Here is a 26,011-nt window from a genome sequence, read left to right as displayed (position 1 = left end):
AGCTATGAAAATTTCATCAGCTGGCGCTGTGGAAGCAAGAATCTGGAAGTGCAGAGCAGATGGGCAGCCTGGATTCTTGGAGCTATTGTCCTTCTGCTTGTTATCTGACTCCTGCATAGGGAGGATTTGGAGAATTTATGGGGGCACAAGTACTGAAGGCTTTCTTGAAATATCCCTGGTTGACGCGTGGCATGGTACAGACGGCACTTGCTGGGTGCGCAGCAGATGTTTTTGCACAATATTCCCAAGGTCATAGAGGCGGGGTCCTGCTGAGCACATGTCTTTTATTGTGTAAGAGAATGGACTATTTGGGCAGAGTTTGCAGCACTGTGAGCCTGGTACTACCTGAATGCAAATCCCAAGGCTTCATAAATGTAGTACATTGGGGAACATCTTCCATATATTATCTTTTATCAACCATGCATATTTCCTCTATTATTTACCATGTGAATATCAACTCAGGAGATGTTTGTAAAAGAAACAAAAATAGGGAAGGGGGGCTGGAGGGTGAGTAAGGCTATGCACCAGGCATGAGAGGCAATGGACAAAATACCCATGTGAGCTCAGAGCGGAATAAACGGAGTGATTTGGTTCAAAATTAAAATGTATTGACTTATTGAATTCCCAAGGCTAGAACAATAGAGTGGATGGTTTTATAATTAAAGACCAACGTGCATTACCTAAGTTGTGTTCAGGTTTCACTGGTTCATCTTTGACTGGTAAACACTGCCCTCAGCTCCCTCCTTTAAGAGGCAAGCAGTTGTACTTGGAGGGTTTAGGTGGATTTTTCCATTCACTGCTCTCCCCCTCTCCCTCCTTCTCCACGTGGTCTCAAAGATGGGATAATTACAGGCTGTAATATGCCTCAAAATGTCAGGGTGTTTCTCAGGGACTGAGGAACATAACAAGGGGAAGGAGCTGATCCTGGACACTGCCTCCCGGTGAACTGTCCTGGCTGGCAAAGACCTGAAGAGGGCAGATCACCTGCAGTTACTGTGAGCCCACTGTGGGGTCCTGAGTGCACCCACAGGCTCTAATTGCTGTTAACCCCCCAATACTATTGTTTTTCTGTCATCATCACCAGCTCAAAGGTTGAACTGCCTCTTTTCAGGGTCTGCTCTGATATGGGACAACTGCGTAACCTCAGAAGTCGCCTGCAAGGTGGCCAAGGGCTGCAGCCCTGCTGCTCTGTTGGAGCCTCCAAAAGCAAGTGCAAGGGCAGGAGCAGGGGCAGGTTCTGCACCCTTCCCCAGCCAGGCGAGTGGCCTCTGCCAGAGCCATGCAGCAAAAGGCAGCTAACAGCCTGCCAGCCCATCCCGTGTCCCTAAACACATATCACAGAATCATAGAATAGTTTGGGTTGTGCCCTGGTTTCGGCTAGGATGAAGTTGGCTTTCTTACTAGCAGCTGGTATAGTGCTATGTTTTGGATTTGGGATGAAAATAGTATTGGTAAAACACTGATATTTTGGGTTGTTGCTAAGCAATCAAGGCCTTTTCTGCTCCTCTTATCGCCCTGCCAGCGAGCAGGCTGGGGGGTGGACGACAAGAACTTGGGAGGAGACACAGCCAGGACAGCTGACCCCAACTGGCCAAAGGGATATTCCATACCATGTGACATCATGCTCAGTACATACAGCTGGGGGAAGAAGAAGGAATGGGGGGACATTCAGAGTTATGGCGTTTGTCCTTTCAAGTAATTGCTACGTGGGATGGAGCCCTGCTTTCCTGGGGATGGCAGAACACCTGCCTGCCAGTGGAAAGTAGTGAATGAATGCCTTGTTCTGCTCTGCTTGAGTGCATGGTGTTTGCTCGACCTATAAACTGTCTTTTATCTCAACCCACGAGTTTTTTCTCACTTTTACTCTTCTGATTCTCCCCCCAGTCCCAACAGTGGGGGAGTGCGCGAGCAGCTGCGTGGTTCTAGCTGCCGGCTGGGGTTAAACCATGACGGGATGGAAGGGACCTTTAAAGATCACCAAGTCCAACCCCCTGCAATGAGCAGGGACATCTTCAACTAGATCGGGATGCTCAAAGCCCCATCCAGCCTGGCCTTGAATGTTTCCAGGGATGGGGCATCTACAGCTTCTCTGGGCAAACTGTGCCACTGTCTCACCACTCTCACAGTACAGAATTTCTTCCTAATATCCAATCTAAATCTACCCTCCTTCAGTTTGAAACCGTTACCCCTCGTCCTATCATTACACGGCCTGATAGAGTCCCTCCCCATCTTTGCTGTAGGCCCCCTTTAGGTACTGGAAGGCCACTATAAGGTCTCCCCGGAGCCTTCTCTTCTCCAGGCTGAACAACCCCAACTCTCTCAGCCTGTCCTCACAGGAGAGGTGCCCCCGCCCTCTCATCACCTTCGTGGCCTCCTCTGGACCCGCTCCAACAGCTCCATGCCCTTCCTACGTGGAGGCCCCAGAGCTGGAGGCATTACTCCAGGGGGGGTCTCACCACAGCGGGGTGGAGGCGCAGAATCACCTCCATCGGCCTCTTTTGGTGCAGAGGAGGCAGAGGGGCCCGCCTCGCCCCTCCTCAGGAGAGGGCACCGTTCCCGTCACCCCCTCTTCGCTGGCACTTCGGTCCGCTCGTCCTACCAAGCCCCCCCCGCCTCGCCCCCTTAGTTTCGTCCCACGGCCCCTCTCCCCCGCCCCGCCCCTCGCGTTGCCGCGGTGACGGGGGGGACGCACCGCCTGCGCGCCGCCGCGCCTGGCCCCGCCCCCTCCCGTGCTGCCCGATGACGCAGCTGCGCTGCGGCGTGGGGATTCCGCCGGATTACCCGGCGTGCCCCGCGGCAAAATGGCGGCCTGAAGGGAGAGCGTGGGGCCGGGCCGAGCGGGGGCAAAGTTTGGGGCAGGCCCGAGGTGGGGCCGAACCGGGGCAGAACCGGCCGCAAAGTCACTGGGACCCTGGGCGGAGCCGAGCCCGACCGGGTCAGAGCCGGGCTGGGGTCCCGGGGGCGGGGAGCGGGGAACGCGACCGGCCGGGGACCGAGCCCGGGCCCGGGCGGGGCCCCCCGCGCCCCCGGGCCTCGCCGGCCTTCCCAGGCGGGCTTCGGGCTGGCGCCCTGCGAGCGCGGGGGTTCCCCTGTTCCCGTATGTGGCCCCGGGGGGAGGTGTCGGAGCCCCCGAAGACAGTGGGTCCTGGCGGGTCGCACTGTGGGCAGCGGGAGTCAGCCGGGCGGGGCGGGCGTCAGGTGGGGGCCGGGTGCGGGAGGGTGGTAGGGCCGCAGCCTCGGCCCTGGGGAAGGGGCCGTTCCCGTGGGGGAGGGTGGTAGCGCCACCGCCTCGACCGTCAGGGCATTAGAGAGCTCTCCCTCCCGGGGGGAGACCTGTGGTGGGGGCAGAGCAGGCACGGAAGCGGCAGGCCAAACTGGGTCCATGCAGGGTGATGCAGCTTTGTCTGGGTGATGGAGAGGAAGATGGCATGGGGGATGAGAAAGCAGTATCTGTGTAGGGAGTGTTGCTGGAGTAGGAGCTGCAAAGTGGAACAAGTCTGGGCCAGCACATGTGTTAAAGAACAAGAGTATGACTGACAGAGGCAGAATTGGAAGGGAGGGAGCAGCACTCCCCTGGTGCCAAACCTGGCAGTGGGGAATGGGAATGTCTCTACCAGCCCGGACACTCTCTAGTATAAGGGATGCTTCCTACTATGGAATTAGTGAGCAGCCCCTGGGAACATGGGAAGATTTTAAAAAAAAAAAAAAAAAAAGGTGAACAATAAATACTGAACTGCATCTAGCTCTGGGCTTGGGCAGACAACGTGGAGCAGAATAAAAAATTGAGTGCTAATAAATGTATTTTTAGATGGGCAGGAGATTGCGTTGGTAGGCATCAGGGTGTACGAATGATATGGAAGTCTGGCAAGGCTGAGAATGACCTAGATCTGAGAGATGCCAGGTGGAGGTTGTCTGCTGAAAAGAATCATCCATCAAATGTAGGTAGTTCTGTGCCAGAGAAAGCTTTTCAGAGGTTTGCATCTCTGTTTTACAGATTCAGAGAAGGAACTGGGATAAAGGACCTACGTAAGAGGAAGCAATGAATCGTTGTTGAAGCATCAGACAGCAGGTAAGAAAGCCAGGAATGAGCTGATGCTGAGTCAGACCGTATTCTTTTGGTCCCATTACTTGAATTTTTTGAGAATATGTGAACAACATGCCTGAAAAACTGTCCCCCTCTGTGGTGTTTTCTGCATCGTAGTAGGCCTACGTTGCCTGAATTGAGAGGCCAAGGGTGTCGATGAAACGGGAGTGACCCTGAAGAATTCAGTAAGAGCCCCTGGGAAGAAAAGCTCAATTAAAGATGTAAGCCAGCGCGCTTTACACGCCATCCAGGGAAGCAGTCTAAAGTCTGTTCTGTCAGTGCTGAAGTAGCTGTATTCCCTGTAATCACAGGAGGTCTACCCAGTCATTATCCCAGCAGACCCTGATGGTCTGCTCCCACAATAAATGATGCAAAAATTAGGTAGTTCTAGTGATCCTCTTTTCTGTTAGGTTATTTCTTCCACCACGTTGTTTTTTTCACCTTTTAACTGATCCCCTTATGGGTGGTGCAGGTGGACTGCTGGCCTTTCTGTCCACTCCTGATCTCACTGTTGAGATCCAGTTTAGAGGGCCAGCTATTTGGTACCCAGCAACTGGGTCCTTTGAGTTGTTCGTGCCTTTCAGTTACTTCTCAAATCACTTTTAATACAACTCCTCTCTTTTCTTCAGTTCTTAGTGAATCATTGCAGAAAGCATAAGTATCCCAACAGTGTATTGTATACAGTATATTTCAGCTTGTGGACGTTAAATCAGCATTTAAACTAGCAGGTCTTAGCTCTGGTGTAAGAAGCTTTTGGCTTTTCATTCCTTCCCAGGCACCCAGTGCTCTTGAAATCATGGGAACACATTTCAGCAGGGCCTGCAGAGTTCCAAAGTACAGCCCATGGCTATCTTCATCTTTAATATTAACAAGGCATTGGGTCAGGAGGGATGAGTTTCACGCCAAGACCTGTTGCCTCCTTAAACCATCTCTCTGAACCAAAGATGACCTTGTGTTCTTTTCCAGTCTAGTTCAAGTAGTTTGTTAGCTGCTGCTAAGTCACTTGCTTTGCAGCTTCCAAACCCTGAATTCTTATCTCTGCTATCCACTCTAAGTACAAGCATGTGGCACAGTATGTAGGGGAAATAGACTATAGCTTTGAAAGAGGTATAGTCCTTTGCAGGTCTGCCCCCTTTTTGTCCTAAAGCAGGATAAATAAAGGCAGATGGGACAAGGAAGGATTTTTGGTCAATGTGCTGGTGTGAACAGTACCAGAGCTGGCTTGGAGAAAAGATTTGTGGCAGCTGATGTGGCATATAAAGTGCTTTTGAAAATGCGAAGAAAGCCAAGCTGTTTGAGCAATAGCAAAATAAACAAGTTTCAGTAAAATGTGCTTGTATTTGTCAGTAGTTGTTTGAAGTAGACTTGATGCTTGTGGGTCCTGGAGGCTGATGATTTTTCTGAAGGTGAGCTCTCTAGCCTATTAAAATGTCTGCTGTGTTTTGTGGAGGATCCGCTGAAAACTGGTCTCTGTGAGATTTCCATGTGTCACCTCATCTGCAGTGTAGTCCTGAGAAATAATTCTGGAGATTAGATCATAACAAATTAACTATGTTGTGTCCTTGTTAGCAAGGGCCTAGCTTTTATAGCACAATGTGACAAGAATAATGTAGTAATGGCTAATAACCCTCTGCCTTTAATGTCGCTGGGAGAAATATAACATGTAGGGGTCTCAAATGAGTCTGCGTGTGATAGAGCTTGAGGGCAGGATTCCTCCACTAAGAAATGAGGATCTGGCTTGACACCTTTTTGACTCATTTCTGCTCTTTTGACTGGGGTTTTCAAGAACTGGAATTGTCATAATAGGGCAGATTTTCTTGACTGTTCAACTTGGTTGATGTTTTGCGAATAAATTTAAGGTTCTGAAGCTGGGTATGTTCATCTCCTTGCTTGAAGGCTTTTGTTGGGAAGATAGCCCCTTTTTGTATGACACCTTGAGCTATGGAGAGAGTGAGCACTTGGGGCATATGTGCTAGCTGCGTGTATTTCAAGTCACTAGTAACTGGGTAAATATGATCCTCTCTGAAACTCATTTTACACAGGACTGCAAAGGAACTGCGTGTGTAATCTGTGCAAAAAGGGCTAATGCCTTAGGGCATGAAATTATCCATCCTGTTTCCTTGCCAGTTCCGTACCTGAGGGCTTTTCCTTAGATCTAGATTGGCTGGGTCTGTAACTGTAGTAGGAAGAATATTGCTTTTTAAAATTGAAGTGCTTTTACAGCTGATTGGAGGGGAAGGATGACCCTGTGGTCAGAATTCTGAACTGCAATGTAGGATACCTACTTTCTGACACAGATTTATTATGTGAATGTGTTCAGATCATTACTGTTTCTTGCACTTCATTCTTTGGTTACGACATACGATCAACATGCATCTTACTGGGGATTTGAGGAAGAGTCCGTAAGTGTCCATGAGATGAATGGATACTGTGGTGTTGAATGCTTTAGTAAAGCTTGGTGGAGGAGACATGAAAAGGATATTTCAAGCCATGACTTCAAAATGAAGTAGACCCCTGTGTGATCCACTGTCCTGCATATTCCGTAGCATGGTGAAATTGCTATAGAGTGCAAGTCAGGCCATGCCTTGCTTAAGGTGAGTGGGTACTCTGAAACCCCCTTTTCTTCCATTCCCAGGAGGTGTTTGCTTGTTTCCATGGCTCGTAACACTTTATGTGGCTGAATCTTTTTGACTTAAATTAATCTTTTCTTTTTTTTGACCCCTTGTTTGTTCCAGACTCAGAAATTGTTCTCTTCATTGTCGGGATGTTCACGTATGGTCTTATTGCTAGTATGCTCGGACAGAGAGGGCCAAGAGCATCAGCTTTCAGGCTGTCTCATATTTGGAATGATGTGAGCCATCCTCTCCAGAGTGTCCTTCTGGGAGCTGTGCTTAGGAAGGAAATGGCGTGGAAGGCCGTGTAGGAGTGTGAGAATAGCATTGCAATGGTTGGAATGCAGGATAAGCATCACTTGGGTGGGCTCAGTTTTCCTCTGCTTTTCAACAATGCTGGATGCCAAGTCTGAGGAAGACTGCTGTGCAGAGGTGAAGGAGTGGAATGTATTCTTCAGTTGAGGTGAACGCAATTCAGTGAAACTGATAGGCATCAAACTGAATAATGATTTTAAAGTATTTTCACATGATGTCTAATCTGTGGAAATTCACTACCACATAATAGCGCTGAGGCTAAGAGCTGAGCGGGATTCAGAAAAGATCAAGCACTTATGAGTGGAAGTGTTCAGACTTGCTTTAGCTAAAGAACTTGTTTTAGAAGGTGTATTTTTCAGACATAACCCAATCTCTAACAGGTAAAGGTTTGAAGAAAGGGTTGTTTGTTCCATAATTGTCCAGTGGGGCTTCTTGCTCCATCTTCTAAACCACCTTGTGTTGGCCTGTGTTAGAGGCAAGGTATTGAATCACATTTATTTGCGATGTTAGGTTGCCCACTAGCCTTTTTTTTGGGGGGTGATAACTACATTAGGAAAAAAAACAGCAACAACCGAAAAACAAGCCCACTAAGCACTCCAGTTGCTTTGATTATGCCTGGTAGTTGAGGATTTTAAGCTGATGGAGAGCTGGGTCCTCGGAAAGATAGTGCAGCCCATAGATGAGGACTGTCTCACTCATGTATGTGAAGACATGTTAAGTATTATCTCTTCACGCTGAGTGGTCAGGCAAAGCACTTTGGGCTTCTTGCCTTTGCTTTTGAGAGGGAAAAGAACGTGTGGAGTTTGGCCTCTCCACATTGCAGTCTTGTAGTGGACTTTGGTCCAGAAGCTGGCTGAAAGGAAGGGCTTTAAAGCTGTTCAAGTGAGATCCATTAAGTTGTAGCATGAGCCTCAACGTACTAGTGTCCAGGAAGACACAGTCTGTGTCCTGTGCTCATGTCCTACCTGTGTTGAGGATCAAGAGAATCATCATTGCTGCTTGGTCAAGTAGGCATAAATTTGGTTTGATGGATAGGCCAGTAAAGGTAAGTGGCAGTGGTATGGAGATATGTGTAAAAAGGTGTTTGTAATGTCTGCCTAAATGCAAGGGGAACTCCTGCAGGAAAGGGTGTGTGGAGGGATTTTCAGAGCTAGCAGCAGGTCATGCAAACCTTGATATCCCTGTATGGATACCCTCCCTATGAGCTGTTCTGTGAACAACACGTGTTTTTATTCTAGGGCATAATGTAACCCTTTTGTGACAGGTGTAAAGACTGCAAGGAAAGGGTTATTGACCTTCACAGAAGTTTTGTGATGCTGAGAAAGTGAAACAAGTCAAGACTGGAAAGTAAGGTTTCCTGCAAGGGTTAGGCTGGTTTTTAGGCACAGAGGATCTGACCTGCTGCTAGTGGCGAGAGAGAATGGGTTTAAATTTCTGATTTCTAGGGGTCATCAAATTCAGAACTTAGAGTCCCACAGTGACTACTGTGTCTTTGATTGAGTTCTATATTTGTATTTTGGCTCTGTGATAAAGCTAGCTTTGGCAATGTTGTAGGAGTCATAACTGGATTTTCTTATCTTGTGTTTAAAATCTCAGTTGTCCAGCTGCATTAATGTAACAGTCATGCATGAATGGTTCTGAAATCAAAAGGGACAGATGGGATAATTTCCCAATAGTTAGAAAAACTATGCTTAGGCTCATAAAAAGCCTTAGGCAAGTTTTACTTTATACCATTTGTTTCAAGAGAATATAAGTAAAATAACTAGATAATTAGATAATCACTGTGGCAGTAAGGTTTTTGACCATTATTTTAGCATATGCCACTCAGGGTAACTGCGTTTAGACCTGGGAATGTCTTGCTGCACAAGCTCTGTACAAGTCCCAAAGATGCCTTGCTTCACTGTCTCCTAAATCAGATGTTATCCTGCAGCTTTGCTGTTCATTAGTGAGGACTCTGCTGCTGCCCAATGGGAAGGTTAAAAATATTCTAGAGAGATGACTTGAAATCTGGTCTATCTCACACAATCAAAAAGTGATTGCAGTTAATTCTACTGTTCTGTTTTCTGTTTTTATTTATAATTTTTCCTTATTGAGAACTCTTCCCCCTTCCCTTTTACCTGTGGGAGATCTGTACCCAGTGTATTGTGTGCACAGCCCTTTCAAGTCGGGGTAAAAGAAAATAATGGAAAATGACAGGATATTTGTTTTAAATTGGAGTTAAGTAAACTTTCTTGAGAATGGACTTCAAGTTCACATCCTACCTTTAAGAGGTTTCATTTTTCTGACCAGAAAGCATCTTGTGCACTAATGTATGTGAAATATATTTCTTGAATTTATAGAATTGAATTTCTAAGCGTTGCTTGCACTATGTTTATGTAAATACTAGGAAATGAAAACTTTGCTTAGAAGAATTTTCTCAGGTAACCGCATTTTGCTAGCGATGCACTCTGTTAGTAGATGTCTGTGTAGGCGCTGAATCCAATTTCTTCTAGGGCTAGTATGGAGTGTCATTTTTGGGAAGCTTCTCGTACCAGCTTGGATTGATTCCTGAAAGCAAATCACCCTTGCTGGGCTGCAGATTTTCTGTAGAGTCTACTTATAAGTGTATCCATTTTTCCTTGATTAGATGATGCCTTTGTAAATAGGTCCCCAGGTGTATCTGAAATGGCTATAACAGGATTCAGTGTCATCAAGGCTCTGGCTGGGTGGGGAGAGCTGTATTACTATGCAGCTCCAGAGATGATTTACTACCCGACTGACAACTTGCAATATAAACATTAGTCCAAGCATGATCTTGTCCCAAAACCCCGCCTACGCAGGGAGCCAGGAGTCTTCCTGCCACGCGCCATAAATCGTTTATGGTTTGCTCATGCCCGTACATTTGAAAAACAGCTGCGTATTGGGGATTAGCAGTTTGCAGAAGGCCCGTGCGGGGCTAAATTAGGGTCTCTTGCCTTGGTGGTGAATACTGGTATCAGAATAGCAGGAATGCTTCTCTGAGGTGGAAGGCAATTTACTCTGGGAAAGGGTGCAGGGTAGCTGTGAGGGTACAGTGGCCAGGGGAGAGCATTGGATTGCAGTGCTTCAATTTGAGCTCGGATGCCTGACTGATAGTTGCCCAGCATGGTGGGGGATTGAAAAATTCATTGTTAGTTGTGTGGGTTTTTTAAAAAATTTCATATATTTATTATTTCTATATATTTCACATATATATATACACACACACAAAATGTAAGCAGACTACTTCTGTCTCCTAGGAGCTGAAAGATGATTGAATTTTTGGGTCTTTTTTTTTTTTTTTTTTACAGTGTGAAGAGTGGTTTCTCTTTTGCTAACCCATGGTAGCAGAATCAAATTATATACAAGGCCGTCTGGGGCTTCACAACTAATTTTCAGCTTTTATAAAAAGTTTAGTGTGTTGCTTGGATTTATTACAGCTTTACAACTTCAACTCCCAAAGTAAAACTATTTTCGTGCTGACTGCAATAATTTAAATTACCTCCAGGAGCTTCTAATGACTAACTTGTGTTTATGGTGAAACCTCCCATTTGTCCAAACCCTGTAAACATGATCTGTTTGATAACTGTAAATGTATTGCTGCTTTTATATCAATGCTGAGTACACCAGAGCCTAAAGTCAGTTGGTCCCTTCAGGTCTTTCTGTAATAAAGAGAATATGCAGGCTTTGCTGTACAAATGAGACTAGACAGTACAGTTCAGATACCTCCTGTGCGCTAGCTGAAGGATCAGCTGCTGAGTAAAGCAGATTCAAGTAGAACATTTTTAGCTGGGTTGGTGTCTCCATCAGTGAATCCTTTCTTGGGTGGGTTGGGTAAGAATATGGGTGGAATGTGTCAGCAAGATATCCCCTTCTAGATGCATCAGCTGAACACAAGTGCTTCCAGAATTTTACCACAAGCATCAATGGGACCATGGGCAAAGCCAGTGGGCTCTGGGTAAAGCAGGAGATCTGTTTCCAAAATGACACAGTTAGAAGCGTTCTTACTCTTTTGTTGAAGCTGCTGCACAGGCATCTGTCTGAAATAAGACCATCTTCCTGGAGCTTCGTGCTCTGCTCTTCTCTGTCATAGGTTTGAGGAGAGTAGGGAGAAGGGCTCATCCTAGGCTTGTTTGAGCCTAGAGTTGCCTCCATTTTTCGTATTCCTTTTGGTGAAAGGCTGTACAGTCTGTTTGATTCTTCATGCTTTGCTGAGATGGAGGCCAGATAGCACCAAATAATGTTTGTGGCTGTTTGTGTGGGCATTTGAGATTTGGAAGGCACCTGCTAATGAGTTGTAGGTCATTTCATGTCAGATTGGCTAAGTTTCCATCAGGCTGGTTCTTTGTTGCGGCATTGCATATGGACTGTGTATGTTTGGGGATCCCTATTATCTGTTTCAGATGGAGAGGGCTTTCCTCCTGTTTGCTGCCTCCTCTCTCCCACAAGAAAAAAAAATCACCTGATTCTGGAGAGCTTTTAACCTCTAGATTGAATTAGATGCTTTGCTCTTACTTATATAGACTTTCCAGATATATACAGAGGTTAGAGAGGGGCGTGGGTATGTGATCATATTTCGAGCTTTCCCTCCTTCTTGTTTTTGATGCTGCTGTTGGAATTCACCCTTCCCTTTTCCTGGGAACTGGTGTGAAGGAATTCTGTCACCCAGAGCAAAGCTCAATCTGCTTGCCTCAATGCCTTACCTCTCCAGGTTAGGACTTTGCCCGACTTCCACAAGCAGCAGTTTGTTTATGAGCTTGCGTTACCTGAATCTTCTGGGGTATGTCTGAAGGGAACAATTCAGGGCAGTGGAAATATCAACTCAGAGATGCTGGGATAGGGGAGGGAAGGAAAGAATAGAGTTAGCAGTTACAGTTAACTCCCCCCATCCCCCCCCTCCTTTTTTCCCTGTTTCCTCACCTGCCCAGCTGTGTAGTAGGTTAGCAGTACGTGTCTGTTCTTATTCTTATGAAAGTAGACTTTGTTCTCTGAAGACTGCTAATCATGCCCCATGGGGGTGTAATCAGTTATAAGGTATTTAATACAGTGCAGGCGGGAACAGGCCGCCTGGCCGGGCTGGCAGATTGCAACACTACAATTATAAAGGGCCCCTTTCCCCCACTCACCCGCCCACCGGTGGCAGGATGAGGGTTGTACCTTGAAACAGTATTAAGTCTATGAAAAATAAAGATTTAGTGGGGGAAGGGAAGAGGAGAGGCTGAAGAGGCAGCTCCTATTCTGGGAAACAGGCAGACCTACATTCTGTGAGAGATGCAGCCATTGCAGGTTGCACTGTTGAGACTTGTGGGAATTTGGGTGCCATCACCATTGAAGTGGATTGCACAGGGATGGCCCTTAGCAACCTGCAGAGCAGCAGGGGCTTCCGTCCTCTCTGAACTGGGTTTTCTTGTGGTGGCTGGGGTTGGAGAGGTATGGAGTGGTTAGAAGTGGAGAAGCCCTTTCTCCTGCATGTGGTGATTTAGACACCTAATCTGCTTGGGTGCTTTTGTAAATCCTGCCAGGCTTCTATTTATATCTTTGGATATAAATCTATTGGTAAATCTGGCCTTTCATGCCTCTTTCTTCCAAGTACTGGAGCTACTGTAGCAGCCTACCTTACTGGCTTGGAAGGGAATAGGTAGCTTGAGGCCTTGAATTTTAGTGGGCATGGGAAAGACTACTGGACTTCATCTGGTCTGTTCTTGTTACCTAATACCAGACCATTCTCCGCAGTGAGGGCCTTGAAATGCACATGTTGGGTGTGGAGCAGCTGGGCCACGGCCTTATAAACCGTTCCTGCTCTGGCAGCTTGCTGGATGCATCGACATGTTTCTGGAGCTTGTGGCTACGTTGACCTTTCCCCTTCCAGGTTCACCCTTCATTGGTATTCTTTGAATTTGCTGACACTGTTACGTGGAGTGACAGCTCAGGGCTCCCTCCATGTGTGTGTTCTGTGCTTCTTGGAAATTAGAAGGGAATATATATTCAGCCATATCTACTTGTGTTAAATAGGTTTTGTCATTTTTGTCTTATGAAATCCTGCCCCTTTCTGACATCCCTGTGCTTTGCTGAAGTTCAGAACCTACTCTGTGAAGCACAGCAGATAGAAGCTCTTTTTGGCAGCCTTCAGAATATTGGGGGAGATTCAAGCAAGATATATTCTTGCTACAGTGCTCATTACAGCATTGGCTTTCTTGCTTAGCACTGAGAGAACACTGGCTATTAAGTCTCACAGCTGGCCCTTAGCACTGGGCAATGGGTTTTTAGGAGTGGGTTGATGTGTAATTGTATTACACAAAGTAAGTGCAGATTCCATGCTGGGAAGCAGCTCTGAGGAGAAGGACCTGGGGGTCCTGGTAGACAGCAAATTATCCATGAGCCAGCAGTGTGCCCTTGTCGCCAAGAAGGCCAATGGCATCCTGGGCTGCATAGGGAAGACTGTGGCCAGTAGGTCGAGGGAGGTCATTCTCCCCCTCTACTCTGCACTGGTGAGGCCACAACTGGAGTACTGTGTCCAGTTTTGGGCTCCCCAGTTCAAGAGGGACAGGGAACTACTGGAGCGAGTCCAGCGTAGAGCAACCAAGATGATTATGGGACTGGAGCACCTCCCTTATGAGGAAAGGCTGAAAGAGCTGGGACTCTTTAGCCTGGAGAAGAGAAGGTTGAGGGGGGACCTGATTAATGTTTACAAGTATCTAAAGGGTGGGTTTAAGGAGGACGGAGCCAGGCTCTTTTCAATGGTTCCCAGCGACAGGACAAGGGGCAATGGGCACAAGCTAGAACATAGGAAGTTCCGTTCAAATACACGGAAAAACTTCTTTACAGTGAGGGTGACAGAGCACTGGAACAGGCTGCCCAGGGAGGTTGTGGAGTCCCCTTCTCTGGAGATTTTCAAGACCCGCCTGGATGCAGCCCTGAGGGATGTGCTCTAGGCAACCCTGCTCTAGCAGGGGAGTTGGACTAGATGATCTCTAGAGGTCCCTTCCAACTCTGAAGATTCCGTGATTCCGTGATTCAGAACACGGGACTCAAAATACAGCCTTCCTTTTGTGGACTTGCGAATGCTGCTGACAGCTTCACCTCCTGATGCATCCTCATCTTTTTCCCATTAGAGTAACTTTGTGCTTGGGAACCATGAATTCTTTGTAAAGCTTTGGGATTTGCAGCAGTGCCACATGAAGGAGGAGTAGTGTTTTTTCTGACTAGAACATAGGGTCTACTTGTGACTCTAAAATAGTGAGGTCCCAAGACAAGAGGTTATCTGATGTCTTAGGTTGTTGTACATTGAGTGTCTCTTGTCTTGATCATGTAAGTGACCATGTCAGTGCCATAGGGGGGAGAATGATGTACAATAAAGATCAGAACTGTTTCTGTGAGTAGTGGGGACAGTGTTTACAAAAGGATTTTTGGGTAATGAGGAAGTACCTGCATCTCAGAAAAGCTGCTCAACTTAAGGTAGAGCAGTTTCCCAGGGGCTGGAAAAAGACCTGGATCCTTCTAAGCACCCTTGATGCCCAAAGTCAGCTTCCTATTCGGGTCTGCCCCCTTAGCTCAACAAGGCTCAGTGTTATGTTTGCCCCTTGACTTATAGGAAAAAATGGGGAAATTGCCTTTCCAGGCTACTGCACAAATCTCTCTGTTCCTGCCCTAGAACATTGTTACTTCCCATCCCTGGTGGCGACTCTTCTCCTCTCCATGGCTTGTGTGCCCAGTTGATAATACGCCTGCTCCTGCCTTGCTCTGTTTCTCTTGCCCTGTGGTTTGAGAAGTTGACTGGAGAAATCAGGGACTCTCCTACAGATGAGTTTGAGGCTGAAGCTGTTGTTGGGGTCCTGGCAGTGGCAGGGCTGGCATGTGTGGGGAGCGTGGCGGGTGTCAGCATGGTGGGTGTGTGGGCTTGCTGCTTGTTTTCCTTCCCTGCCTGGTGAGGAATGCAATGTGTTTGCCTTCCTTGGCCTGTGGTTGCAGCCACATTCCTTCACTGGGAGTCAGCACGGCGGCAGGCGGCGTGCTGTTCATGCCCCCTGGCTACATGCTTTCAGCTCCACATCAAAGGTGTGTTTAGCTTGTAGCTTGTGCCATTCCTGGCCACACCTGGTGGCCTGCAGGCATGCAAGAGGTGGAGTCTGGCTGTGTTTGCAGATGGCATTCAGGGTTCAGACTTCTTGCTTGTGGCTGGAGCTGAGTCCATGCTAAACAACCCCAGGAATGCAGCGGGAGAGCTGAGCGGCACAGTCACTCCAGGGGCATGTCCTAGCAGCAATGTTTCCTTTATAGCTGCAGCAAAATAACTCATGCCTGCTCCTCCAAAGGAACTGGCTGTTTGCTTGGGTGTGTTGTAGGGTTTAATTTACACTGATAAGGCCAATTAAGGTTGGCTCGTCCCCCCTGCAGCCTGTGTGCTCTTGGCAATCAGTAGGTGATTGAGTGGCTCGAGCCATCAAGCTCTGCTCAGTACAAATGGTGCATGAGATGTCTGCCTGGAGATGGCTCTGGGATTTAACCTGGACAGGATTCCTTCCTCGAGTTGGTGGGTAAATGCTCTTACACAATGTGCTGCAGCTGAACTGCTCCAGCTTCTGGAAAAGTTTTCTCTGTCTGGAGCCTCAAGAGATGAGGACTGGAAGCTTGGTGAGGGATGGCAGATCAGGATGTAGGTGCATTGTTTTGGGATCCTTGACATGATGTCTGTGAGAAACGGTCACTAGTTTTCTATGCCCCTATCATCCAAGCCATCCTTGTGCTCTTATGTAAGTCTTTCATTTGCCTGGCACAGGGAAACGTGATCCATTTTGGCAGTGTCAGTATTGTCAACCCATGGGCAACGCTTGTGGAAAGAACAGCAGAGCATCTTCTGTGTCGTGGGTAAGCCCTTGGCTGTTCACTTCATTACCCAGTTTGCTTTGATTTTTGTGGCTTGCAATTTCTAGTTGCCCAAGTTCTGTGGCTGCCAGTCATTTCCACATTAAAGTTAGTCTTCTGCAGAAGACCTCCCTACTGCCATCCTTAGACAGTAGCAGGCATGAAAGAATTGGGTCTCAGAAGTGCTCTGGACTTACAGCATAGTTTCTGCTTTTTAGCTGTTGCCAGAGTCTCTGTGTCAGTCGCTGCAGAGCTACTGTTACCAGACTGGTCCATGCCACCCTCTCCTGAGAGGGATGTATCACTTTTCAAAGCAGGATGACAATGATAGATGATTAGGGGGATGTTACTTGTTGCAAAAGCCTCTTACACTTGTGAAATGGTTGGAAATTACTCACATTGGGCTCCCTTCTCTCTTGATTTCATGTAAACCGTGCATTTTATTTCAAACTAGTTGCCACTGACTCCATGCCTGGCTTTTAGGTCTTGGGTGTTTGAGAAAGTGTGTTATCTGAATCTTCTTTTTCCTTCTTCTGTTCTGCAGTGCCAAACTGAATGGTATGCCCTGTGGCAGCATGAGATGTAGCAAAATATAAGTAAGTCTAAAAATGGGCTATGCGGAATGTTATTGATAGAGTGTGTATAATCTTTGGGCGTTTCAGCTTTGTCATGCGATACAGGCTACAGCTGCAAAAATGGAGGTCTTGTTTAGGATTTAATATTGCTGCTGTCACTTTCGGATTGTCAGGAAGGGAGTCAGAATGAAACAGATGTGACATTGGCTAAGAAGGAAGGAGGGCTGATTCTTGGCCTTTTTCTTCCATGTCAGTGAGTTTTTGGAGACAAAGTGACTAGTTACTTGTTTTGGCTTCCCTGCTGACCTTCAGGACTGTGTGTAGGAATCCAGATCTCAGTGCTTCGGTGTCCAGTCCCAAACACCTCTGCCTGGGAGATGTACTCTTCTGGCAAGAGCAATAACCCTCACCAAGTAGCTAGATCTCCCCCTGGTGGGGCAGGGAGCAGAAAGCAAGGCTACAGCTGGACAGTAAAATTGGGAATGGGTCTGATCTTGGGGCACCTTGAGTCAGCAGCAGATGTGATGTTTCTCCAGTTGAGACATTCCTTAGTCTAGAGTCACGGACTCTGTAGTGCAGAGCTCGTGCAGCTGCATGAAGCTGAAGGCGTGAGCGAACAGCTTGCTGTCAGCACTGGACAAACATCTTATCTTTGTAACATCTGCCTGGCAATACACTGGTATGTGTTCATGGTCTTTGCCCTTAGATGAGCAGTGAGCTGCTAGCTCTTTGACTGGATTAGTCTGATACTTCACCAAAAAAAAAATAAAAAAGGTACCTGGAGCATGATGGCTTGCTTTCTTTAGGATATCTGGGGACAATCACCCTCTGCTCTCAATTAGAGCCCCTTTGAGGATAGATGTCTTCACTTTCAGCTCAACTGTCTCTCATTCACAGCTTGCTCTTTGAAAAGCTGCATAGAGCTTTCTTACACAGGGGTCTACAGGGAGGAGCCCTGTGGAATTAAGAGCTTGTCTTCACTGCTGAAAGGGAGATGTTTCTCCTTAACCTCAGAATAATTAATGGGCTTACGCTATCCCAAAGGATAACGGCAGTAAAGACTTAAGCATTTCAGTTTTACAAGAGCAATGCCGGGCAGGGTATGTAGTGCTAGTCTGGACAAGCTGACCTTGTGATAAAACTAAAGTTCTGGGCTGCAGTTGCCCCTTGGGACAGTTTATGCTCATTATTAGCTCCAGCTGAAGAACAACATCAATGATGACAAAAGTGGAAGGAGATGGTTGATGAGAGCTCTGATTCTGCCCTGAAGAGGGGTTGTGTCTGAGGGAAGAGCTGAAACAACCCTGCTTGGTCTCAGGGGGGACATCTGTGGTTATCCCCCCCCCGGCCAAGGGAGGAAGGTGAATCTAGGAGATACGATACAGCATATACAGAAAGACAGGCGGTGCAGCCTGTGACTGCTGGTTACAGGCGGCCTCCTCATGTACAGCCTGTGGGGCAGGGGTGGAGGTGTGGGTCCCCTCTGCTTTAGTTAGGATCCTGCTGTTAAAAGGACTGACTGGAGCCCAAGTGATTGGGGAGAAAAGAGCCATAGCCAGTTGCGTGCTTTATACAGGTCACCAACAAAAGATGGGTGGGTGGATCTGTTTGTTTTTCCTAAGCTGGATTAAACCGTGTTGTATTTCTATGACTGAACTCTCAGAATAAAATCTCTCAGCAGTTCAGTGGTGCTGAAGACTAAAAGAATCATAAAAAAAAAAGCTTAAAAAAACCCTGACAAAAAAAACCCAAAAAAACAAATGAGGCAAACTGAGGCAGATTAACTACAGGGCCACACCACAAAAAAGAGAGAAGATGCTCCAGGGTTACATTCTGCTTCAGGAGCCATGCTGCTCTATTGTTTACAGAGTTGAGACAAGTTTTGTGCCTGTTCCTGCCCTTGGCTCAGGCTCTGAATCTGCTAGGCCCAAAGCATGTTTTTGAAAGCGGTCTCCTTTTCCTTGTTCTGCCTTTGTGGCCTGTTGAGACGACTACTGCCAGTGTGTAGGTGTGGGTGCTCTAACACTCCATATCACGCCTGGGTGCAGAGGCTGAATGGAAGTTGATGGGGAATACTTGATGTGGTCTTCAGAGTAGGCGATGGCTGTGAGTTGGGTTAAGTGGGAGGCGTCTGTGCCAGGTAGGAATCCTACTTTGCAAAGCAGTCAGTAGCAACATCACAACCTCTGGGAAGGGAAGGTGGCAGGATACGATCAGCTTTGGGAAAAGGCTGTGAACCCCTTTCTCCCTTTTTCTCCCTTTGGCTGGACAGGTGTATTCCTCTGACACCAATTCTGTTTCTCTTAGTGCTATGCTGCCTGTCCCTGCCAGCTTATAACGAGCTGTTGCTCATTGTAGGTGAAGTGAGGATCAGGTGGCTTGGTTGAAGAATGGCCCACTGCTATCCTCACACAATGCCAGAGTCTGTAATTTTACTTCATTATACTGTCTGCTGTCTGTATTCAGTACTGTAGAGATCATAAAATATTTCTGTGCTAGAAGATCCTCTCTGATGAATAGCACAGAGGATGGCTCAAGTTTCCATGGCAATACTTCTGAATGTGCTTCTGTCACCAAAGAAAGAGGGACTTTCAGTTGATTAAGGTCTGAGGGTTTTGCCTAAGAAAAGGGGATGGTGGTGAGACTGCATGTTAGTTGTTTGCCTGCCTTTGGGTACTGCCTCTGATAAATAATCTGGAGAAAGAGGAAGCTGACATTTGGCTAATGGCAGAGATGGACTTTGTCGTGCAAACTACAGCTGGACTCCTGGACATGTTTAGCTGTTCAGCTACAGATGCAGCTGCACAATCACCCAACAGTTAAGCCTGTACCATTCTCTGCCTCTCACATCTGACCATCTGCTAGGGAAAAGCTAATTAAACCAAAACAATTCTTTCTGAGATTAAATCCTAGCAGCAGAGAGAATTGAGTATAGTACAAATATTGTTCTCCTACTACTGGATGAGGGTTGCTGCTTTATTTGTACTTATAAAGAATTGCAGGCTATTCAACCCAATTGCTGTCAGGTAGGTGTTTAGCTCATGCACATTTTCCTTCTCCTTTCTATCCCACATCTCTCCTAAGGCTGTGTCTTGCTGAATTTTCCTACAATTCCTTTCTTACAACAGCTGAGGCTATTTTTCTTTTACATGGAATGTCATGCAAAAACCAGTGCGCTGAGCTGTTTTTTGTCCTAGTGCCTGAGTTTCTTTACTTAGGGAATGGAAATTGTTCCTGCCTTCCTCATTGCATGTATGTATGGTGAGCATGAATCCTAGGGTTGGTGTGGGGCCACATAACCTTGTAATTGCTAGAAGCTCCCAGTGTGAATCTGAGACTCAAGACCAAACAGTTTATTGCGAAAATTTGCCTGCAGCCCTTTGAGAGTTGAAATTTAAATCTTGTAGTATAGAAAATGTGGAAGTGTGGTTCCCTTAGCAACTGAACTCTTGTGTGTACCTACAGTCCATGTTGCCATGTGATCAGGGCTTCAAAATAGCTCTTTCCAAAAAAAAAAAATTACAAGAAATTAAATGAACTTACAACTCTGGTTGATTTAGCAGCTGCTCCTGGTATTCAGCAGAAGTCACAACTTGCTGCGATGTTCAGAGTTGTGGCACAATTTAGTTTCTGAAGGCCAGTGAGGGATTTAGTTCTCTGCAAGGGACTCAGAGTATTCTTGCTATCGCCTTTCTGTACTGAACATGAAAGCCTCGTTGCACTGGAGAGGAAGTTAGTTCTGTATAATGGTAGCTCATGTACAGCAGTAGAAGGTGGCGGTGATGAGGGGGTGATGGTTGCATTGCTGGAGTAGATGTAAGGAAGGTTTGAATGAGCTCAAAGAGACACGATTGAAGAAGCAGGTAGAGATGAGAGTACCAAAAGAATTAAAATAAATTAGGTCTTGATACTCAGGAGGAACAGTTCAGGTAGTTTCGAATGAGGAATGGGGGGAAAAAAAAACCCACAGTAATTTTGGAGTTGCTGGAATTTAATTTTGACAGCGATGTTTCAAGGATAAAATGCTGTGAGAACTGGAAGATGAGAGGTTTTAGAGAGTGGATTTGTAGCACATTAGGTCTTTGACCTCAGTCTTGTTTTGTCTATGTATTTACCCCACAGTTAGCAAGAGAACTTCATATTTTGGTGGAAGAGGGGCAGTAGTAAGACCATGCCTGGGGGCAGTTAGATAACGTGCTCTAACTCCACACTCCAGTTAGCTCAGATAAGCTGTTGGTGAGCCATACCCTTAGGAATGAGAGAGTGGGCAACATTGCCTTCCTGGTGTCTGACTTGCTCCAGGTATGTTGGACATCAGCAAGCAAAAGCTGAGTGGGTGTGCAGAAAGCAGGGTACACTGCAAATATTTATGATCACCCTTCCCCTCTTGCTTGGGGAGAGTAGAGAAAATGTTATGCCATGCCGGTGTGAGCATTATTATGGTGTTTAGTTGGCATAGGAGTAGTGAGACTTTCAAGTCATACAAATGTCAGTACCTGTAATACCTTAATATACCTTGTGTAGTGTGGTTAGCTGATATTGATTTGAAAAGAGATGCACCACTCTGGGTTTTTTTGGAAGAAAAAAAAATCAAACACAAAAACCAGCAAAACCTTCTTTAGAAGCAGAAAAGGGGGGGGAAAAAAGGGTTAACTTCAGTATTGGTAAGGATTTTGCCATTGCAGGGAAGTTGTACTGATTTAACTTAATCAGATTAGAAACAGCTGTGATGATATTAGTGCAGCATTCTTGTGTAGGCATCCTTAATTTAGTTTGTGTCTTGTATCTATCTATTTAACTTTAGTTGATTCAATGCAAAGTGCTCTTAAACTGAATTAAGAACGCTTACCCAGGAGGGTTATACCGCTTTACATTATTTTCTAAGTCAATTTAATTTAGTACAGTGTATATGTAGACTAGACCTTGGGGAAAAAGCTGATCCTTTTTATTACTTGCTGAGCAGCATGTCGTGTTTGGCTGCAGCCATGTGATCATGGAATGAAAGAGCCTGTTGTGGTGCATGTTGGTGGAGGATGGGCAAAACCTGATCATTGCAAGTCTTTGTACAACTTGGTCATTCTTAGCCATAGCGTTTGATTAAAGTAGATTACTCCTCCTTATAAATCAGGCTTTTTCTTGTCTAATACAGGTGTGAGACTCTGGAATGTTATGTTAAGGTTCCTCTTCAGACTGCAGACCTGGTTAGCATGCTGTGTATGCAGCAAAAGCTGCATCTCAAAACCTGTGCAAATGTTTAATGTTTCAAAAGGTTCAGATGGTTGAGCAGGTTTGAGCTGGACTTTTTTACAGCTAGGCAGAGCTTGAGAGAAATTTCACCCAATTTTGATGCTGTTTCCCAGTCACTGTCTCTCCCCAGTGTGCGCTTCCCTACATATGGTGACTTCCTCACATGCAAAACTCATAGCCAAGGAAGAAGTTACTCTATAAGTACTGCAGAGGCCAGTTCTCTTCCTTGTTGAAAAGGATAACTGTAGTCAATACATCTTGTGTTTTCTGCTTGCGGGTAAAGGCTCTGTGGGAACAAAACTGGCATGTGAATTACTCCACAAGTGTGGCTGTAGTGGTAGCATTTCAGAATAAAGCTGGCTGCTTTAAACAGCCGTTTCAGTTCTTGAAATCTGCTTTTACCAGCACCTGCAAGCATCAAGGCTGGATTTAGCACCTCCTCAATGTTGCAGATGCTCTGTGGGCTGGGTCACTGCAATAACTTGTCCATCTGTCCTCTGTAAATAATGCAAATAATGTGCTCTGCTCCATTGTCTGGCTATGTAGATACTGCATAGTGTGTTAGCCATCTGTGCATCACTGCAACTCATAGAGGGGATGTTTGGGAGAGCATATTGAGGCAAGTATATAGGTTGCAGTAATGGAACATTCTCTAGTGTTGCTGTATTCTCTGCTGGAAGGATGGCTCAGTGACATTCAGTCCCTGGCACTGAGGACCTGGAGACTGTGGTTTTCCCAGAACTTCTGAAACCAAAGGCTGAAACAAGAGGACTGCTGATACTAATTGCTGGGGGTTGTGTGAGACTTAGGGAATACTTACAGGAGCTGAGAGTCCACTTCTCAGCGTTTGAAGAATTTAAGCTTTTCCTAGCTTGTCCTAATTAAATGCCTTTTGATTTTATGCTCTGGGAAGCTAATGCATGATTTTATTTTTTTTTCCTTTTCTTCACCTCCTACACAGCACAGGAGCTGACAGAGGTCAGAAAGGAATTCCTACATGTTGATTTTCTACAGAAATGTTCACCCGCTCTCTCTTTCACTTCTCTTCAAATGTTTGCTTGCTGTAGCCATTCCCTAGCTTGTGTTTGAGAAAGTTTAAGGCCGTGGTTCCCAAATTTGCCTCCTGTTATCTGCCAGCTTTTGGACAGAAACCTGTTGTTAGAGTATCAAGATTTGCTTTTTCTAGCAGGGCCCAGACAGTTATTTTCAGGAACTTTTGAGAGTTCTCCTAATCTTCACGCGTTGTTTTCTAACGGCCTGGTATACATCTCTTTAAATGTCTGAGAAACATGTTCCAAAAGCCTTCCCATGGAAGATCTTAAAAAAACACAGGTAAGAAGTGGAGAAGGACATGAAACTCAAGGCACAAAGGCTCTGGAAGTTTGCAACCTTAACCACCTCGTGAGAGTTGAAAGGATCACTGAACAAACTAAAGAGATCAAGCTAATGGAATCACTGAACAAACTAAACAGGCTTCTGGTGTGTCAGCGTTTCTGCATGAGAAGCTGCCACTAGTCCCTGATGTAGCTGTCAGTGCTTAAGATAACTTGGCAAATGACCTTTTGTCGAGGTGATTCTTGTGCAATTTCAGATGTAGCCGTTAAAGGTGGTTCTATGGTTTTATATGCATTAGAAAGATAGCATTGATTTCCCGGTCAAAATCTCCCCTGGGTATTTTTATTCTCCATTAACATTCCTTCTGGGGATTGGATTCGGGTCCTTTGCTTCCTGTCCTGTTCCTGTTCAGATGTTAATCAGCTGTTGCGTTCTATTCCAGTTACGTGTTAGCATTTCCTGGGCAGTGCTGATCTGTCCTGGCTTTTATGAAAGGGTTAGGGAAGCTGAGCTACTCTTCACACAGCAAAGAGAGCAGATAATAAAATACATACTTAAGGATATAGAGTGCAACTGAATTAGAGGGACTGAGATCTTTGTATTGTGGAAGACGGGAGCGGGACTGTAAGGAAAGTGCAATTCTGATTACTTTTAAGAGGCTTCCACAGGTTGTAGTGGGTATGACAGACACATGATATGTCCGGTGGTATTTACATTCGACAAGAACTATGTAAGACTGTAGAGTCTAGGGATTTCATTTTCCTTGGAAATATGTTAGGTGTTAAGTAGGGCATGTTACATGGCCTGTTGTTCAACAGCTAGCCTGATCCCTTTTTCTTGATAGCTCTTGGAATTGTTCCCATGCAGGGAACAGAGGTTTCTGCCTAACAGTCGAGGTTAATTGGTATGGAAAAGCAGGAATGAGCAATAATCCTCCTGAAACTCGATTTTAATCCAAGAGTCACTAAATGCTATTACTCACATCTGAATCGTGGGCATTAATGTACAAGCAGAACTGAGATGCAAGTTTCTGCATTGGGAGCTGTCATCCTTTTATTTTAAAATGAGCCTCAAAGTAGCCAGCAGCAGAATGGATCTGAATGTATTTTTAATTGAGATGACTTCTCTGAATGAAATGTTAAAGCATCCTTTAATAAATAACCTTGCAGTCCTTTTTCATTGTACTTGGCACCATCAGTCTAGAGGTACTGCTTTTAACTGCATACAGCTGGTTCTTCTGTCCTGGACAAGACCTCTCGATGCGGTTCTTGCATCATCCATCTCACTGATCAGTTGTCTTGATCAGGCTTACTGCAGCAGCTTCTTACGTAGTCTGGCTTGAGATATGTGGAGGGTAAGGTTGCTTCTATCCATAAGCACAGGAAGGCAACTGGATAAGTCTCTCTTGCTTTTGCTTCTCATGATGCTAGTGAAGAGACATTGTTGCCTGCTAAAGCAGGATGTGCCAGTGTCCTGTATTGGATATGAGTTTGGAGTATAGATTTGCCCAGATAGAGTGAAAAGTCTTGGTTAGCTGTGGTACCACATCAGATATGTAGCACGGGACAGTAGCAGCAATTTTTTTTACATGTGAGTACTGTGTTTGGAGTACTCTGACTTGGTGATAGCCAATTAATGTTTGTGCAGTGTTGCATTAGAAACAAATGTTGCTGTGAATGTGTTATGGAATCTGTTTGCTCTGTCATACAAGTTTATCTTTTGGAATAAAGAGCCAAGCTTAAAGAAATGCTGCTTTTAAAAGGAAAAGGTTGGAAAGATAACACAACACCTGAAGTAAGAAATTTTCTCTGTGACATAATGGTGGTGAGGCGTCTGGAGAATAAGTTTTATGAGGAACAGCTGAGGGAGCTGGGATTGTTTATCCTAGAGAAAAGGAGGCTGAGGGGAGACCTTGTTGCTCTCTGCAACTACTCGTGTCCAGTTCTGGGCACCTCAATACGAGAGAGATAATCGAGGTGCTGGAGCGAGTGCAGAGGAGGGCAACAAAGCTGGTGAAGGGCCTGGAGAATAAATCTTATGAGGAGCGATTGAGGGAGCTGGGACTGTTTAGTTTGAGGAAGAGGAGGCTGAGGGGAGACCTCATCACTCTCTACAGCTACTTGAAAGGACATTGTAGAGAGGTTGGTGCTGGTCTCTTCTCACAGGTAATTAGTGATAGAACAAGAGGGAATGGGTTCAAGCTGCAGCAGGGTAGGTTTAGGCTGGACATTAGGAAAAAATTCTTCACAGAAAGAGTGGTTAGACATTGGAATAGGCTGCTCAGGGAGGTGGTGGAGTCACCATCCCTGAATGTGTTTAAGACTCGTTTAGATGTGGTGTTGGGGGATATGGTGTAAGGGAGAACTTTGTAGAGTGGAGTTGATGGTTGGACTCAATGATCCCAAGGGTCTTTTCCAACCTAAATGATTCTATTCTATTCTACATGAAAGGAGGTTGTAGACAGGTGGGGGTCCGTCTCTTCTCCCGGGTAACAGGCAATAGGACAAGAGGAAATGGCCTCAAGTTGCGCCAGGGGAGATTTAGACTGGATATTAGGAAAAACTTTTACACTGAAAGGGTTAAGCACTATCCCTGGAGGTTTTTAAAAGACGGGTAGACATAGTGCTTAGAAATACAGTTTAGTGATGGTTTTTGTCAGAGTTAGGTTGGTGGTTGGACTCCATGATCTGAAAGGTCCCTTCCAACCTGGCAGTTCTATAATTCTGTAATCGCCATATTTCTGTTGAGGGGAGACTGCTGAGCCTGAGCACTGGTAAAGCTATCTGTTTTATAGGGTCAGAGAAGGTGATGTTGAGGAAAACCCTGCAAGTCCTCTGCTGCTTTGCAGAGAACTTTTCAGCTGCAGCAAGCAGGCAGACACTGTTTGCATCCTAGAACCAAAGCAAAGTATTAGCTACCTCAGGCCTCAAGAGACTTGACATGTATCAGGAAGACAGTGTCTACAGATGTCACTTTTTTCTTTC

The 26,011-nt window shown here is 45.9% G+C and overlaps 1 protein-coding gene across 9 annotated transcripts in view; it reads left to right on the top strand.

The window, feature by feature from the left end:
• The first annotated feature begins 2,789 nt into the window (after positions 1-2,789).
• TJAP1 (tight junction associated protein 1) overlaps positions 2,790-26,011 on the top strand; it is a 42,828-nt gene continuing 19,606 nt past the window's right edge. For 4 of the 9 annotated variants that reach the window (XM_054195041.1, XM_054195044.1, XM_054195034.1 and 1 more), the window contains exons 1-2: positions 2,790-2,935; positions 3,995-4,069. The gene's annotated coding sequence lies outside the window, so the exon portion shown is untranslated. Of the gene's footprint in view, positions 2,936-3,994; positions 4,070-4,201; positions 4,306-16,446; positions 16,467-26,011 lie in introns of those variants that run through there. The other 5 variants (XM_054195039.1, XM_054195036.1, XM_054195037.1 and 2 more) reach the window with 2 other exon arrangements.

This window comes from Rissa tridactyla, chromosome 3 (assembly GCF_028500815.1).
Source record: "Rissa tridactyla isolate bRisTri1 chromosome 3, bRisTri1.patW.cur.20221130, whole genome shotgun sequence".
Taxonomy (NCBI): Eukaryota; Metazoa; Chordata; class Aves; order Charadriiformes; family Laridae; genus Rissa; species Rissa tridactyla.
The sequence above is the reverse complement of the archived record's forward strand: the minus strand, read 5'-3'. Positions and strand labels throughout refer to the sequence as shown.